The 17,992-nt window shown below is 43.8% G+C and overlaps 1 protein-coding gene across 2 annotated transcripts in view; it reads right to left on the bottom strand.

Annotated features, from left to right (window-relative positions):
- Positions 1–10,766, bottom strand: part of LOC126197644 (fatty-acid amide hydrolase 2-A-like) — a 189,194-nt gene extending 178,428 nt beyond the window's left edge. The window contains exon 1 of one of the 2 annotated variants that reach the window (XM_049934654.1): positions 10,614–10,766. The gene's annotated coding sequence lies outside the window, so the exon portion shown is untranslated. The remainder of the gene's footprint in view (positions 1–10,613) is intronic. The other variant, XM_049934653.1, reaches the window with a different exon arrangement.
- Positions 10,767–17,992: the final 7,226 nt, after the last annotated feature.

Here is a 17,992-nt window from a genome sequence, read left to right as displayed (position 1 = left end):
GGATGTTAATGCGAAGTGCAAATTGGGCGCAGTTATTCGATTTTTGAACGCAAAGGGCACTGCGCCGATTAAAATCCATCGCCAATTGACGTAAGTGTATGGTGAGTCGTGCACGGATGTCAAAAATGTTCATAAGTGGTGTAGAGAATATGCAGCTGGTCGGACCGAAATTCATGATGAACAGCATGGCGGCGGCGAGCTGGTATGACATGGGCATACAAAAACTGCCACAGCGTCTGCAAAAATGCGTCGACAGAAATGGTGATTATGTCGGAAAATAGCTAAATGTTCAAGCTGTAAACCATTGTAGAAATAAACAGGTCTCTGTACTTATAAAAAAAATACGAGACCTTAGTTTTGGGATTACCCCCGTATTTTTTATGGTCTGAGGCTCGTTGCATGGACGATGCCTAAAAGCCATTAATAAGTTTTAAAAATAAGTTCCACAGATCTTCTACGGAGCTCAAGGCAGATGATTTTGATGGCCAGTTGAGATACAATAGAGCGGGGGAGTGTTCAGAAAACCAGTAACATACTCTTCCAGCCCGATGAACGTTGCTGTTGTCGTCTTGAAAAATATGAGTGTGAACAGCTTACTCAACAGGCAGATGTTGACTGAAAGGCAACAGCTGATCATTAAAATGGTTCATCTTAGTGGTCACTTCAATGAGTGGTTCCAAGTCATGACGAGGAAAACACCCTCAAAGCGTCACAGACCCACCTCCGGCTTGAACCTAACGTTGCACTCACATTCAGAATGGAACACTTCATTTGGCCGTCGGCGCACTCAAAGACGTACGTCATCTGAGTATAGACCAAAATGTGATTCGTCAGACCACATTACGTTCCGCTAGTCCGCTACTGTCCACTTTCGATAACTTGTAGCCCACTGAAGACGCGCAGCTGCATGTGCCTGTGTGAGCAATGGCTTCTTGAGAGGTGAACGACTCCAAATGTTCATTGTATTCAGTTTCGTCGGAATGTTCTCTCGCTGACAGATTGCGACGGACCTTCATTCACTGCCAGCAGCAAAGCCTGTCGAGTTTGGAAGCGATTTTGATTCACAGGCCGTGAAACGCGTCTCTCCCTCTCAGTCAGGATCCTTTTCTGTCCGCAATTCTGACGTCGTGTTTAGCGACCACGTGTCTTACACCACTTCTTTTAGAAACACTGAACAGTCCGCCGCGAAACACCAGCAAATCCACCAACCTCACACACCCTATAGCCATGGGCACAGCCAAATACGATTGCCCCTTTCTGCCACTCTGTCACGTTCTTACATTCATCCATGTTTACTTGCAACGTCCGGTTGACACACAAATGTCTCACTGGTCGCTACTTCCTTATGCTCACGCAGAGGTAGTGCACGCACCATTGAGCACGTGATTCGATCGCCGCGCCATTGGGAAAGGCTTAACGATCCACGTATGCGTGTTCACTTGGGAGAGTAATTTTTTGTTTGGTAAGCTTATAAACGATAGAAATACATGCACTCATAAATACATGCACTCATACTTAGTCAGGGTGACAGCGCTTCACTCTAGAGAAATTCCCATTAACTTCGATGCAACATGCCTTGGAATAAATAATTACAGATCAAGTGATTGAGTATAGAAAATGATATTAACATTAGACTACGTAGAACTCCTGAAGCATTAAAATCACTATCGTAACGTTCCTCTATATTATATTAATCCAGTAATTTGTTAGACTTACGTGGTACGAAGAACTGGAACATGAATATTCAAAGGAGTGTTTGACCCATGAGAGAACGTCAGGGAGATGATTACAAAACTGAAATGGCATGTGCTTCAAGATACACGCAAACTATCCCATGAAATCCTGCTTAAGTGAGGAATCTCCCATAGACGATATTGATTATATCAATTACAGCGTGCAATGGGTCGTTTAAGCGATGGGACATATCATCTGCCATCCACTTCACAGTGGTTTGCGTAGTAGAGATATAGATACAGACAAGAGCATTCTTGAGCATTACAAGAAGAACGAAAAATTATATTAAACAATAAAAATCAATTTAGAAAAACACACGTAAAAATTTTAAGACTCTAAGTAAATTTGTTGTCTTGCCCATCACTTACAAGAAAACGTGTGGGGAGAGGGGGGGGGGGGGGGGGGGGAGGCAAGAGAACTTGATGAACCAAACCGTCGGAAAGCGGAAAACGGTCTCAAACTTCTGCCTCATAATTTAGGGAGAGATCCAGGCTCTACACATTCGTTTAAACTATTTCCCTACTCACTTCGTGTACATTTAAAATAGAAAACATAACTGCAAAAAAAAATGGTTCAAATGGCTCTGAGCACTATGGGACTCAACTGCTGAGGTCATTAGTCCCCTAGAACTTAGAACTAGTTAAACCTAACTAACCTAAGGACATCACAAACATCCATGCCCGAGGCAGGATTCCAACCTGCGACCGTAGCGGTCTTGCGGTTCCAGACTGCAGCGTCTTTAACCGCACGGCCACTTCGGCCGGCGAACATAACTGCAGACAAATCCAAGGGAGTCTCTTGTAATAACTGGAGACACAATAAGTTCGAATACAGCGTAGTGAAACAATAGCTCCGAAAGTACCGTACACCGGACGATCCATCTAAACACTGTAAACAGCCAAGCGTGGCAGGGTCGTGTCCAATTCGTGGAGCGAATGACTCGGTTTATTTAATACCAAAGTGACACTGGGATGCTCACAGAATTTAGGCGGAAATTTGTGCAAATAATACGATATCCTTTTCGTCATATGCTGCTGAACAAGATGAGAGGACAAATAATCTAGAAGCTTGTAAACAAAACTATTGCACTCGAGGAATCACTCACTTACGGATCGTAAGAACAAGACGCACTTGCGAAGATGAAAAATGAAATGATCGTATGGTATTTAATGGCCAGGATATCCCCTCCGAGGTTCGGCCGGTGCGCAGCCCCGAATCTTCCCGCGGTCAGAAAAATGGTACAGAATCCTCCCAAGCCCACAAGGGTCTGAAAAACGATGGTACTGAATCCTCCCGTTTGAAGCAGGTAGTAGTTCTAAGCGTTATGAATACGCCCAGCAGGCAAAAGAAAGCATATGAAGTTACAGTAGAAGATGTGAAAAATTTTCGCGTGTATTGTGAGTATGTTTAAAAGTTTTATCTTTTATCTTATTGAGATAAAGTCCAGCCGGCACAGAGCCAGCGACTAAGTCCCGCTCAAGGTCACGCACAAAGCGTGCATAAGTGAATCAATATTTTTTGTTTAAAACATGGGAGGGGCAGGGGAAGGAGATAAGGAACATGGCAGAGATAATTTATTATTGTCTATAATACAATATAAAATGTGTCAGTTTGGGAGGATTCGGTCCTGTTACCTGCTTACCTACCTGGTGTCGGGACAATTCGGGCCTGCGCCCTTCGGCCGCTGTACTGCAAGTCTTTTTAGTTGACGCCACTTCAGTGATGATGAAAGACACACAACACCCAGTCCCCTGCCGGGACTCGAAACCGGCCCCCCTTGCGTGGTAGGCAGTAACGCTACCGCTGCGCTACGGAGGCGGACAATTACGACGATATAAAGACGTTTTTGTAGACGTCCATGAGAGAAGGGCACAAGAAAAGTAGTTTTCATGACTGTCACCCCAAATACAATATACACTCCTGGAAATTGAAATAATAACACCGTGAATTCATTGTCCCAGGAAGGGAAAACTTTATTGACACATTCCTGGGGTCAGATACATCACATGATCACACTGACAGAACCACAGGCACATAGACACAGGCAACAGAGCATGCACAATGTCGGCACTAGTACAGTGTATATCCACCTTTCGCAGCAATGCAGGCTGCTATTCTCCCATGGAGACGATCGTAGAGATGCTGGATGTAGTCCTGTGGAACGGCTTGCCATGCCATTTCCACCTGGCGCCTCAGTTGGACCAGCGTTCGTGCTGGACGTGCAGACCGCGTGAGACGATGCTTCATCCAGTCCCAAACATGCTCAATGGGGGACAGATCCGGAGATCTTGCTGGCCAGGGTAGTTGACTTACACCTTCTAGAGCACGTTGGGTGGCACGGGATACATGCGGACGTGCATAGTCCTGTTGGAACAGCAAGATCCCTTGCCGGTCTAGGAATGGTAGAACGATGGGTTCGATGACGGTTTGGATGTACCGTGCACTATTCAGTGTCCCCTCGACGATCACCAGTGGTGTACGGCCAGTGTAGGAGATCGCTCCCCACACCATGATGCCGGGTGTTGGCCCTGTGTGCCTCGGTCGTATGCAGTCCTGATTGTGGCGCTCACCTGCACGGCGCCAAACACGCATACGACCATCATTGGCACCAAGGCAGAAGCGACTCTCATCGCTGAAGACGACACGTCTCCATTCGTCCCTCCATTCACGCCTGTCGCGACACCACTGGAGGCGGGCTGCACGATGTTGGGGCGTGAGCGGAAGACGGCCTAACGGTGTGCGGGACCGTAGCCCAGCTTCATGGAGACGGTTGCGAATGGTCCTCGCCGATACCCCAGGAGCAACAGTGTCCCTAATTTGCTGGGAAGTGGCGGTGCGGTCCCCTACGGCACTGCGTAGGATCCTACGGTCTTGGCGTGCATCCGTGCGTCGCTGCGGTCCGGTCCCAGGTCGACGGGCACGTGCACCTTCCGCCGACCACTGGCGACAACATCGATGTTCTGTGGAGACCTCACGCCCCACGTGTTGAGCAATTCGGCGGTACGTCCACCCGGCCTCCCGCATGCCCACTATACGCCCTCGCTCAAAGTCCGTCAACTGCACATACGGTTCACGTCCACGCTGTCGCGGCATGCTACCAGTGTTAAAGACTGCGATGGAGCTCCGTATGCCACGGCAAACTGGCTGACACTGACGGCGGCGGTGCACAAATGCTGCGCAGCTAGCGCCATTCGACGGCCAACACCGCGGTTCCTGGTGTGTCCGCTGTGCCGTGCGTGTGATCAATGCTTGTACAGCCCTCTCGCAGTGTCCGGAGCAAGTATGGTGGGTCTGACACACCGGTGTCAATGTGTTCTTTTTTCCATTTCCAGGAGTGTATTTTAACATTAAACCGCCACTCAAAGCACGTTAGCTTCTCTTGCGATTGGCTGGACGTTAATCGCTTCCTGAAAAATCAGCGGCAAGTGAAACACCTCTACAATTCAGGTACCGGTAATAACTTAATGACATTTAAATAACAACGGTCACGTCAGTAATATAACTCACAAAGATAATCTGTTCTTCCGCCTTGGACTCAGTAATACCTGAATCACTTACACATTCGAGTACAGAAATTGTACGTTTTCTGTAACATGGTCCATTGTTTCGCTTTTACCTGCATGCAGTTTCACTGTCTGAACAGAAGTAAATCGTTTCTTCTTTCTCCAGATTTTCCCGGTCGGAAATATTTCATAATATTTGACAGGAGTATGCTTCACAGAGGTAACTCATCAGACCTGACTAATCGACCGATATGAAAAAGAAAGCAGAAAAGCACAGGGACCTTATGAATACCTACACTACGCAACAGCAACGGTCATGTTACTGATGACAGTGCACTGAAGTGGAATTACCAAATATAGTTGCCTCGGTTCCATCACCAAAGAAGCAAATGTATCAGAATTCGAATCAAGAACAGCTGCCAGAATGAGTAACTTAGAACTACATGTCCACGGTGTAGCGAACCAGCTTAAGTCATTTAATATAGGCAAGTCCTTCTGTCCACACTGTATACCAGTTAGGTTCCTTTCAGAGTATGCTGATGCAATACCTCCGTACTTAGTATTTATACACAACCGCTCGCTCGACCAAAGATCTGTACCTAAAGACTGGAAAGATGCATAGGTCACTCCAGCACTCAATACACACATCACTGACGTAGATTTGCAGTAGGGTTTTGGGACGTATAATGTGTTCGAACATTACAGATTACCTGGAAGAAAACTATTGACAAATAGTCATCAAGGATTCAGAAAGTATCGTTCTTGTGAAACACAACTAGCTCTCTATTCACACTAAGTAATGAGTGCTGTCGACAGGGGATCTCAAACTGATTCCATAAGTCTAGGTTTCCAGAAGGCTTTTGACACCGTTCCTCACAAGCTACTTGTAATCTGACTGCGAGCCTATGGAGTATCTTCTCAATTATACGACAGAATTTGCGACTTCCTGTTTGGAAGGTCACAGTTCGTAGTAATTGACGGAAAGTCGTCGATTAAAACAAGATGCCATATTTGGCATTCCCAAAGGAAGGCCCCCAGCTGTTTTTAATGTACATACACGATTTAGGAGAAAATATGAGCGTCCCTCTTAGACTATTTGCAGCCGATGTGTCGTTTACCGTTTCGTAAAGTCATCAGAACATCAAAACTAATTGAAAAATGATTCAGTCAAGATATATGTATGGTTCTAAAAGTGGTAACTGACTGTATATAATGAAAAGTGTGAAATCATCTACGTGAGTACTATAAGGAATCCGCTAAATTTCGGATGCACGATAAATCACATAAATCTGAAGGCTATAAATTCAACTAAATACTTGGGGATTATGGCTACGAATAACTTAAACTGGAACGATGACATAGATGATGTTGCGGGGAAAGCTAAAAAAAGACTACAGTTTTTTGGCAAAACACTTAGAAAATGCAACAGCTCTATTAAAGAGACCGCTTACACTACGTTTGTCCGTCCTCTTCTGCAGTACGGCTGCGCGGTATGGGATCCCAATCATATAGGATTGACGGAGAATATCGAGAAAAATCAAAGAAGGACAGCTCGTTTTGTATTATCGCAAAATATGGGAGAGAGTGTCACGGCTATAATACACGAGTTGGCGTTTTTCGTTACGACACGATCCTTACACGAAATTTCAATCACCAACTTCGTCCTCTGAATGCGAAAATATTTTGTTGGCACCCACCTACATAGGGAGAAATTATCTTTGTAATAAAATAATAAATATCATATACCGCATGCAAAGATTTAAGTGTCCCTTCTTTCGCACGCTGTTCGAATGTGGAAGGGTAAAGAAACAGCTTGGCGGTGGTACGATGAATGAACTGCCAGGCACGAATTGTGAATTGCAGAGAACACATGTAGATATAGACTTTCTTTCCAGTGACCTGCTCTGATCTAGACCGTAGAGTAAGAATGTCTATGGAGTGAATATTCAGATGCGCAGAGGAGAATTTCTGTTGCCAACATAAAGTGCTGCCAAAGTCACGTGACTACATATTGCCTTAGTTTTACCCTAAGGACCCTGCGGATTTTGAATATCATTACACCGCTAGAACAGACAGATCCCATTCAGAAGTACCACAGAATTTGTACACACGATTCATAGGCATCTTAGCATTTTCCAGTCGATATCTAGAGTGAATTTGGCAGAGAGCTTTGAGGAAATAAATGCAAGGTCGTTACACTTGTTGGTGCCAGCTTTCATAGCCCACATGTCGCAATTTTTTGCTGCAGAGTAATGGAGTGTAGCCACCGACAAGTTTTAGATTTTGTACTGAACTTTATCGTGATGCCGAGCCATCGTTTTGAAAAATACGCTGCGGCAACATTAGGAAATGGCTTTTTAGTTATAGCGTCCCGAAAAACTTCGAATATGGAAAGAAAACATGCAGCAAATATCACACTTTTAAATATCTTTAAGGACGAAGTTCTTCTGTTTTTGCTTCCTGTTATAATATTTTTGACTTCGTCCATCCTTAGGGAAACAATATATTAATCGCAACAAATAAATTTTTCCACATATAGCCTCTTATAGTAGTATGATTTTGTACTGAGGTTACTTTAAAGTAAGTAAAATGACCGTGAGATCTGTATAATCCGAAGGAAATGACTCAGACTGGCACATAGTTCTCTGGCACATAGTTCTTCATCTAGTAGACAATACAAACGGCATGCTTGGAACAAGAGTACCATAAGGAACTTTAGCCAGAAGACCAGTTGTTTCAGATATACTCCAAGTTTTCCGTGCCAAAATATTAGCATCTGGAAAAGCTTCAAGGCCACCATAATGTGCGTGATTGCCCCAAACAACAGCCAAGGTCAGCCATGTCGAACCACCAAACACAGCCTGTACATCACATGTAAAGTTCAGGTGCAAACCACGAAAAACATTGGGGCTTCCAATCAACTGCTGTGTATCACAATTAAGTGCTGGCAGAAGGTTTATCGAATCACATTGAAGCTATTATTTTACCATTCCACTCTCGGACAGCGCTTGCGAGAAACGAATCTTTAAACCTGCGAGCTCTGATTTCTTTTGTTTTCTTAAGACGATCATTTCTCTCGGTGCAGGTGGGCGCCAACAAAGTATTTTCACACGCTGAGGAGAAGGCTGGTGATAGAAATTTCACGAAAAGGTCTTCCCGCAGCGAAGAACGCTTTTGTTTTAATGACCGTCGCCCCAGTTCTGGTATCATATTCGTGGCACTCTCCCCCTATTTCTCAATAATACAAAACGAGCTGCTCTTCTTTGAACTTTTTCGATGTTCTCTGTCAGTCATACTTGAATCGCAGTCTTTGGTTAGCTTTCCCCACAACATCATCTATGTGATCGTTCCAATTTAAGTTTTCGTAAATGTAATCCATAAGTATTTAATTGAATTTATAATCCTTAAATTAGTGTGATTTATCGTATAACCGAAATTCAGCTGATTCCTTTTGGTTCTCATGTAGATGATTTTACGCTTTTCATTATTTAGTCAACTGCAATTTTTCGCATCATACAGATTTCTTGTTCAAATCATTTTGCAATTGGTTTTGATCCTCTGATGACTTTACGAGACGGTAAATGACAGCGTGAACTGGAAACAATCTAAGAAGGTTACTCAGGGTCTCTCCTAAATCGTTTATATAGATCAGGAAGAGTAGAGGGCCTAGAACACTTCTTTGGAGAACGCCAGATATTACTTCTGTTTCACTGGATGATCTTCCGTCAGTTACTATGTATCTTATCGGAGGGTGAGCATTCTACGAAATGTGTACACATCTACATCTACATCTACATTTATACTCCGCAAGCCACCCAACGGTGTGTAGCGGAGGGCACTTTACGCGCCACTGTCATTACCTCCCTTTCCTGTTCCACTCGCGTATGGTTCGCGGGAAGAACGACTGCCGGAAAGCCTCCGTGCGCGCTCGAATCTCTCTAATTTTACATTCGTGATCTCCTCGGGAGGAATAAGTAGGGGTAAGCAATATATTCGATACCTCATCCAGAAACGCACCCTCTCGAAACCTGGACAGCAAGCTACACCGCGATGCAGAGAGCGTCTCTTGAAGAGTGTTCCACTTGAGTTTGCTAAACATCTCCGTAACGCTATCACGCTTACCAAATAACCCTGTGGCGAAACGCGCCGCTCTTCTTTGGATCTTCCCTATCTCCTCTGTCAACCCGACCGGGTAGGGATCCCACACTGATGAGCAATACTCAAGTATAGGCCGAACGAGTGTTATGTAAGCCACCTCCTTTGTTGATAGATTACATTTTCTAAGGACTCTCCCAATGAATTTCAACCTGACACCCGCCTTACCAACAATTAATTTTATATGGTCATTCCACTTCAAACCGTTCCGTACGCATACTCCCAGATATTTTACAGAAGTAACTGCTACCAGTGTTTGTTCCGCGTGGCTGGGAGCAGACTCCCACACTACCGAATTTATTTCGCATTTGTCTCTTAAATATACATCCACGCAGTCCCATAAATTAGCCCTACTGTATTGCCACTTTATTACAGTGTGTCTCGATATTTCTAGACACGAGCGCCTCTTACTGGTATGATAACCTTACTTAAACCTCTGTGATACTATACATCTATGAAAACTTTTTGCTCCTCTGACGAGTTTGGATTTGCATTTGTAGCAGCAAAAATTGTTCACCATTGCTGTTACCAATAAGTAAATGTGTAAAAAAACAAAAGTGCGTTGTATGAAATCCACGTTACTGTCGCAGTTTGCTGTTGGTGTCATGCACAGTTGAGTGTGCTAACCCCCTTAGATATTCCTACTCTGTGATCTAGATTGATTTACTTTCGTTCCTCCCTCCCCTCCCTCCTCCCCACCCTTCAGGGGAGAATTTCACTAACAAAATCATCCACAGCCACAGATGAGTAACAGATTCGCAACCATGATATGTTTCACAAGCTGCGACATCGTCGCGAAAAAACAGTGACCCGTATATGTAATCAGTTTCCTTTAATTTACGTCAATGGTCACAGATTGTTTGATAACAGATTACCGGTTTCGGTCTTTAATGACCATCATCAGATCTGTTTCATAAAAACAAAGTGCTAATGTACTGCAGCCGTAGTGGCATCGTCAAATGTCAATGCTGGTGCTGATTTTGCATTTAACATTTGACGGTGCCACTATGGCTGCAGTACATTAGGACTTTGTTTTTATGAAACAGATCTGATGATGGTCATTAAAGACCGAAACCGGTAATCTGTTATCGAACAGTCTGTGACCATTGACGTAAATTAAAGGAAACTGATTACGATGATACGTCTCGACGCGTTTCCGCCAGGGAGATTTCTGTTACGGCGCGCCAGCAGTAGGCAGTGCGGAAGAACACGAGAACGTACCTGTCACGACGTCGCGGCGTAGACTGGCGTGGGGCCGTCCACCTCGCTGGCCAGCTGGCGGATGCTGGCTGGCGCAGGCGGCTTATCGAATGGGAGGCGTCCTTCAGTAATTACGGGCCGCACTTGCTGTGGCCGGCTGCGGCGGCGCTGCGCTGCCCTTCGCGTGTCTCTGGTGCACCTTGATCGCCGCTCGGCGGCGGGTGGGAGGCGAAATGACGGTGCAGCGCCGGGCTGGCCCGTGCGTAACCCAGCCCGTAGGTACACTGCTGGCCACCGTAAATGCAACACCAAGAAAGACAAGAGGTAGCACAACAAAATTTATTTTGTAGATAACATGTTGTCCAAGTATCAAATAATTACGTTTACAGACGTCTGTGACATGTGGTTCCTGCCAGAATCAGTAGCCAGAGTAGCCGCCATTGTTGGAGATCACCGCTGCCACACGTCTCGGCATTTAGTCAAAGAGACGTTGGATGTGTTCCTGGGGTACAGCAGCCCAAGCAGCTTCCACACGTTGCCAAAGATCATCTGGTGTGGCAGCTGGGGATGTAATCTGGGTCACTCGTTGAGCAACCATGGACCACATGTTTTCTATCGGCGAAATATCCGGAGAGCGAGCCGGCCAGGGAAGCAATTCAATCTGGTTATTGTCGAAGAACCTTTGGACAATGCGTGCCACGTGTGGTCGCGCATTATCCTGTTGAAATATGGCTGTGGCCGAGCCCTGAATGTAAGGAAGGACAACTGGCTCCAGCACCTCGGATATGTAGCGCCGGCTATTTAAAGTACCGGCAATGCGTACTAGAGGCGTGCGAGAGTAATATCCAATACCACCCCATACCATAATACCCGGTGCAAGACCAGTGTGGCGGTGCATAATGCAGCTGTCCAGCATCCTCTCTCCACGGTGTCTCCACACTCCAATCCGACCATCGTGGTGCTGCAGACAGAAGCGTGCCTCGTCAGTAAAGACAACGTCATTCCATTCTGCCGTCCACATCCGTCTGTCATCACACCATTGGCGACGGAGACGTCTGTGGTTCTGCGTCAATGGTAGACGAAGCAATGGACGTCTTGCAGACAGACCACTCTGCTGTAAACGGCGTCGAATGGTACGTGCAGACACTGGATGATGCGTTACAGACGCAATGTGCTGTGCTATGGTTCGGGATGTCACTGAGCGATCCGTCACTGCCATGCGCCCAATTTGCCTATCAGCACGTGCAGTGGTGCACCGAGGTGAATGCGATCGACAACGTCGGTCCGTCGTACCCTCCTGCATCCAACGGTCACATATCCGCATTACAGTTGTTTGGTTTCGTCCAACACGACTAGCGATTTCTCTGTATGATAATCCACAATCTCGGTAAGCCACTATCCTTCCTCTGTCGAACTCGGATACTTGATCAAACGATGTTCGCTGTTGTCTACGAGGCATAACTGATCGTCTTCTGAAACAACCACAAGGTAAACACACGTGCCGAACGTACACTCGTCGAAATCGCCAAGCCTTAAATGGCGCTATGAGGTGGCGCCACAGGCGCGCGTGATGTGCGTCTGCGCTGAAATTCTAATCAGTTGCATATCTCATCGCTGCAAACCCATGGTGTAAATTTCACTTGATTCGGATGCTCCCTTCAGGGTGTTGCATTTACGGTGGCCAGCAGTGTATGTTGTTTCAATGGAGCTGCCGACAGAGCCTGAACTACTGTCATTGGCTCACAAACTGCACTACTACCACGCTGAGCAGCAAATTCAAAGGAACCCTTTTTTTGAAATCCTGTAATTCATATACAACTACATGACTACTCTGCTATTGTCTGCCTTCAAGCTGTCTACCGTTCCACTCTCGAACGGCGCACGGGAAAAACGAGCTCTTAAATTTTTTGTGCGATCTCTGAAGAAAAAATGGTGCAAATGGCTCTGAGCGCTATGGGACTTAACTTCTGAGGTCATCAGTCCCCTAGAACTTAGAACTACTTAAACCTAACTAACCTAAGGACATCACACACATCTATGCCCGAGGCAGGATTCGAACCTGCAACCGTAGCGGTCGCGTGGTTCCAGACTGTAGCACCAAGAATCGCTCGGCCACGTCGGCCGGCTCCGAGCTCTTATATTATCGTGATGATCATTTCTCCCTATGTAGGTGGGTACCAACACATTTTTTTCGCAATCGGAGGAGAAAACTGGTGATTGAAATTTCATGATAAGATCCCGTCGCAACGAAAAACGCCTTTGTTTTGATGATTGCCACTCCAATTCAGGTATCATGCCTGTGACAATATCTCCCCTATTTCGCGATAATACAAAACGAGCTACCCTTCTTTGTACTTTTTCGATGTCATCCGTCAGTCCCACCTGATGCGGATCCCACATCGCCCAGCAATTCTCCAGAATAGGGCGGACAAGCGTGGTGTAAGCTGTCTCTTTAGTAGACCCGTTACTCCTTCTAAGTGTCTGCCAATGAATCGCAGTCTTTGATTTGCTCTACCCACAACATTATGTAGTAGTAATAGTAGCTTTATTCATCCGTAGATCTCTTTTTACAAGGATATAGGATATGTATTTAAGTATTTACAAGCTTAGACCAATTTAAAATAAGCTAATTTGTATACACATATATTTACAGGCTTCTAGTTGGAGACAGTCATTAGCTTTACTCCTGGTATACAACACTTTTTACAAATAACCTATTTGATAATGTAATGCCACACCGTTCACTCATATCTCACTATCAATCACTGCACACACTATACACACATTGTTTCATAACACTTCACTCACTAAACACACACACACACACACACACACTGGTGATCTGGTGATCTCTGAGCCATTTTCTGTACCGCAACTTCCCATTTGCTATCCTGAAAAACTGACTCATCATCCCTCCGTAATTAGTGTGATGTTGAGCTCAGAAAGAGGAGGAGGTGTTAGTATTGTGCTATGGGGGTAAGTATTTCTAGAAAGGAAAACAGAAGGAAAAAAGCATAAAGTGAATGTGTTATGTGGAATGTTGGATGTTTTATAATAATAATTGTTATTATTTATTTGTATAACATTTTTTACCAAACTCCTACTCTGTTTTATCTAAGTAATCCTTCAATGTATAAAATGTATTGCAATGCAGGTACTTTTTAGTTGCCTTTTTAAATAGGAGTATTTTTACAATTTCTTTAATCTCTTTTTGTAATTTATTGTACAGTTTTATTCCTTGGTAGAAAATGCAGTTTTCAATTTTATGTTTATTTTTTCTTGGTAAATATAAGTTGAGTCTATCTCTTGTTGCATGGTCATGGACAGAGCTGTTTGTACAGTAATTACCAATGTTATTTTTGATGTGTACAACTGAGTGGTAAATGTATTCACATGAAGAAGTTAAAATCCCCAGAATTTTGAACAGATCTTTACAATGAGCTCGACTAGTATTTTTGGTTATTATTCTTATGGCTCTTTTCTGGACTTTGAAAATTTTGTTCATATTTTGTGCATTTGTTCCCCATAAAAGAATTCCATAGATAAATGAGTGTACACATGAATAACGCCCGCCCGGTTGGCCGTGCGGTCTAACGCACGGCTTTCCGGGCGGGAAGGAGCGTCTGGTCCCCGGCACGAATCCGGCCGGCGGATTTGTGTCGAGCTCCGGTGAACCGGCCAGTCTGTGGATGGTTTCTGGCGGTTTTCCATCTGCCCCGGCGAATGCGGGCTGGTTCCCCTTATTCCGCCTCAGTTACACTATGTCGGCGATTGCTGCGCAAACAAGTTCTCCACCAACGCGTACACCACCATTACTCTACCACGCAAACATAGGGGTTATACTCGTCTGGTGTGAGACGTTCCCTGGGGGAGGGGTCCACCGGGGGCCGAACCGCACAATAACCCTGGGTTCGGTGTGGGTGGCGGAGGGTTGAAGTGGACTGCGGTAGTCGTCGTGGCGTTGTGGACCACTGCGGCTGCGGCGGGGACGGAGCCTCTCCGTCGTTTCTAGATCCCCAGTTAACATACAATACAATACAATGCACATGAATAACATGCAACTAAAAGACACTGCATGTTACACACTGTTGATAGGATTCTAAGGGCATAACATGCTGATGACATTCTGTTTGAAAGTACCTTTGTGTGTTGACACCACTTCAACTGAGAATCAATATTCATTCCAAGAAATTTTGCATTTGTTACGCAGCCTACAGAGGTGCCATCTACATTTAATTTAACATTGTCATTTGTCTTCTTCAAACTGAAACTCATGGCATTACTTTTCTTTATGTTCAATGTCACTTTTTGCTTATTGACCAATTATAAACATCCTTGAGAGTTTCATTTGCTTTCTCGGCAAGGCGTTCTCTTGTTTTCTCAGTGACTATAATATTGGCGTCATCCGCGAAGAGAATGTTTTCACCATGAGTAACACTACTGGGAAAGTCATTGATGTATATCAGGAATAGTATTGGTCCTAATATGCTATCTTGTGGAACCCCTATATTAATGTATTTTGGTACTGATAAGTGTTTTACTAAATGTTTGGATCTATTTGAAGCATGTGTTATCACTACTCTTTGTACCCTATCTGATAGGTATGATCGAAACCAGTCATTAGCTACCCCTCTTATTCCTAATGCTTCTAATTTATTTAATAGAATCTTGTGGTCAACTGTATCAGACACCTTAGAAAGATCCAAAAATATGCCTGTGACACACTCATCTTTATCAAGAGCATCAAGTACAACTTTTGTGAATTCTACTATGGCTTGAAACACGTATGTTGTGTGGCAGCGATGATGAGGCATTGTAGAATCTCTGACCAGAGAGCAGTTGCGCTCGAGGCGCAGTGCAGTACAGTTGTCTGTCGGCAGTTGTAGCCGAGTCGAGTTGCGATGTAGTTGCGAGAGAGTTCAGTAGTGGTAGCCCAGAGCAGTCGGCGGGCGTCGGCACCGCAATGGTCGAGATTCAGGATGAGGTATATTTTTATTAAATAAGTATTCATGCAGCTTTGCGCTCATCAGATAATGTAGTGTATATTCATTGTAATTGACTTTAAAGAATCGCCCCAATAATAATTTTGATTTCAAAACAATTTTTTAACAAAAAAAAATCATTTGATTCCCTTGCATTTCCTTAAAGAAAATTTTCAGATAACTTTAAAAAAAAAAATAATAATTATTGCAATGCATTTCCTCCAAGCCGCGGCCAACAATAAGAGCAGAATTTTGACATGCAGTTTTACTAAGGTAAGAAATTAATTCTGATTTCGCACAGGGCCAAAGACTGACATTCCGGTCTATTTGCATTTTCATTGTCACTGAGATTTTATTATCACTGAATTGACCTTCATTTTGTGAGAAACTTATACTTGGGTCAGATAGCTAATTTTTATTTAATTGTCTTTGTCATTAATGTTTTTGCGGGAAGGTTACACTTAGCTGTGGCTCCATTTCTATTAAGTATTGTCTTTCGAAAATTTTTGTGGGGAGGTTACACTTGGCGACACCCGGTCCAGGATCGTATTTCGTGAGAATCCTTTGAAAAACAGTCAGATATCTGCTCTTATTTGCTTAAATATAATTAGAAATTGGCGCAACGCTTTTACTAATTTGTGACTTTCTTTCCTCAGATCATCGGCAATTCGTTGCTCTGTTGTATTTGAGTGTTGCTTTTTGCATTGTGTTTATTTGTTTTGTGATTTATTGTGACTATTGTAAAAATGCCGCGAAAGACTATTAATAGTACGTCGCGAGGTGTAGTGAACGAATTTACCGACTTAAACAACGTGACCGATAGTACTAGTGACACGCAGTGTAATGATGACAATCCTGCGTTCACTGACAATCAATGCGTTCCAACTACTAATGATGACTTTTGCCTTAATGATGAACAAGCGAACTCAATTGTCTCCACTGTTAATTTGACGACAATTGATGACGCGGGGGGCTCTATTGTAATGAGCGCTGCCCAGTTTAATACACCCGGTTTGGAAAATTCAAGTAACGTACAGACAAATTTTTCGAATGAAAATGATCAGTGTACTGAAAGTACGCCGGATTTATTTAATTCCGAAATAGTGACCGACAGTGTACGTTCGACTGACAAAGCTTTTTGTAAATCTCGAAATAACCAAATGGTTACAGAAAGCGAGACAATTCCAGATCCACCATTGAACAGCACAGAGAATAGAAATGCTGACTTTGAGTCGAATCCAATCATGGCATTGTTGCTACAAATGACTAAGCAGTTTAATGAAAGATTTGATAACAATTCCAAACAACAGAGTGAACAGGCCAGGCAACAGAGAGAAGATTCCAGACAGCTTAGTGAACAAATTAGAGCCGTTGCCGAGCAGTGCCATGACACTAAGGAACAGTTACGCGAGGAAATTGAGGCGTGTTCAAAAAAAAAAATAGCGAAGAAATTAGATCTGTTGCTCAAGAATTAAGGGAAATGCAAACAGCCACAACAGAAACACTTAGAGCGGAAATCAGTACAGTCGCAAAACAATGCTCCGAAAAAGCTACACAATTACGCGACGAGTTTAAAGCAATGACAGCAGAACTTTCGCGCACAATGGATGAAAAGATTGACGCGAAATTCGAACAACAGAACACTCAAATTAACGAACGTCTTAGTGTTCACATACAAAACAGTGATACGCGTTTCCGCAAATTTATTGATGATCAAAATAAAGTAAAACGTCAAGTAATGGAAACAATCACTGCTCAGAGACAGGAAGACAAACGTAAAATGTTTGCGAAGGCAAAAACATATGTAGACAATAATATTGCCACAGTGTCCGACGAAATTAATACCATCAAACAGTCGAACACAGAATTACGTGACGAAATTTCTGATCTTAAATCAAAAACAGACACATACACAACCGATTTTCAAACAGTGACCGACAGACTCGAACAATTAGAACTAACACAGAATTCCGATGTCGTCAAAGCTGACGTTAGAAAACTGAACGAAACTACACGTAAATTGCAAAACCAGATTAATGCCACTGACATTAAAACCGATGATCAGGTAAAAATACTGACTGAAAAATGTGATGAATTGGCCAGTCGTATTGATGTGATTGAAAGTAATAATGACAGCAAATCAGACGATACTTCACCGGTTTCATTTAATCAAACACCGGAATTTCAAAATTTACAGCAGACAATTAATGAGATCGATTTGTCTAATAACACCTTGCGTAGAAAGTTGTCTAGTTTACAACAGGAAGTAACAGAAATGAAAAATATTTCAGTTAATAACGCATCACAGCAGACGCCACTTTTCAAACATTTGCCAGACTCACGCAGCGCGAGTAATTTGGGTAATCTACAGAGAGTACGGGACTTAGATTCCGAACAATCACAGTTCAACAGATTCTC

The sequence above is a fragment of the Schistocerca nitens genome, chromosome 1 (assembly GCF_023898315.1).
Source record: "Schistocerca nitens isolate TAMUIC-IGC-003100 chromosome 1, iqSchNite1.1, whole genome shotgun sequence".
NCBI classification, from domain to species: Eukaryota; Metazoa; Arthropoda; class Insecta; order Orthoptera; family Acrididae; genus Schistocerca; species Schistocerca nitens.
Note: the sequence above shows the minus strand (reverse complement) of the source record. Positions and strands in the feature narration are given on the sequence as shown.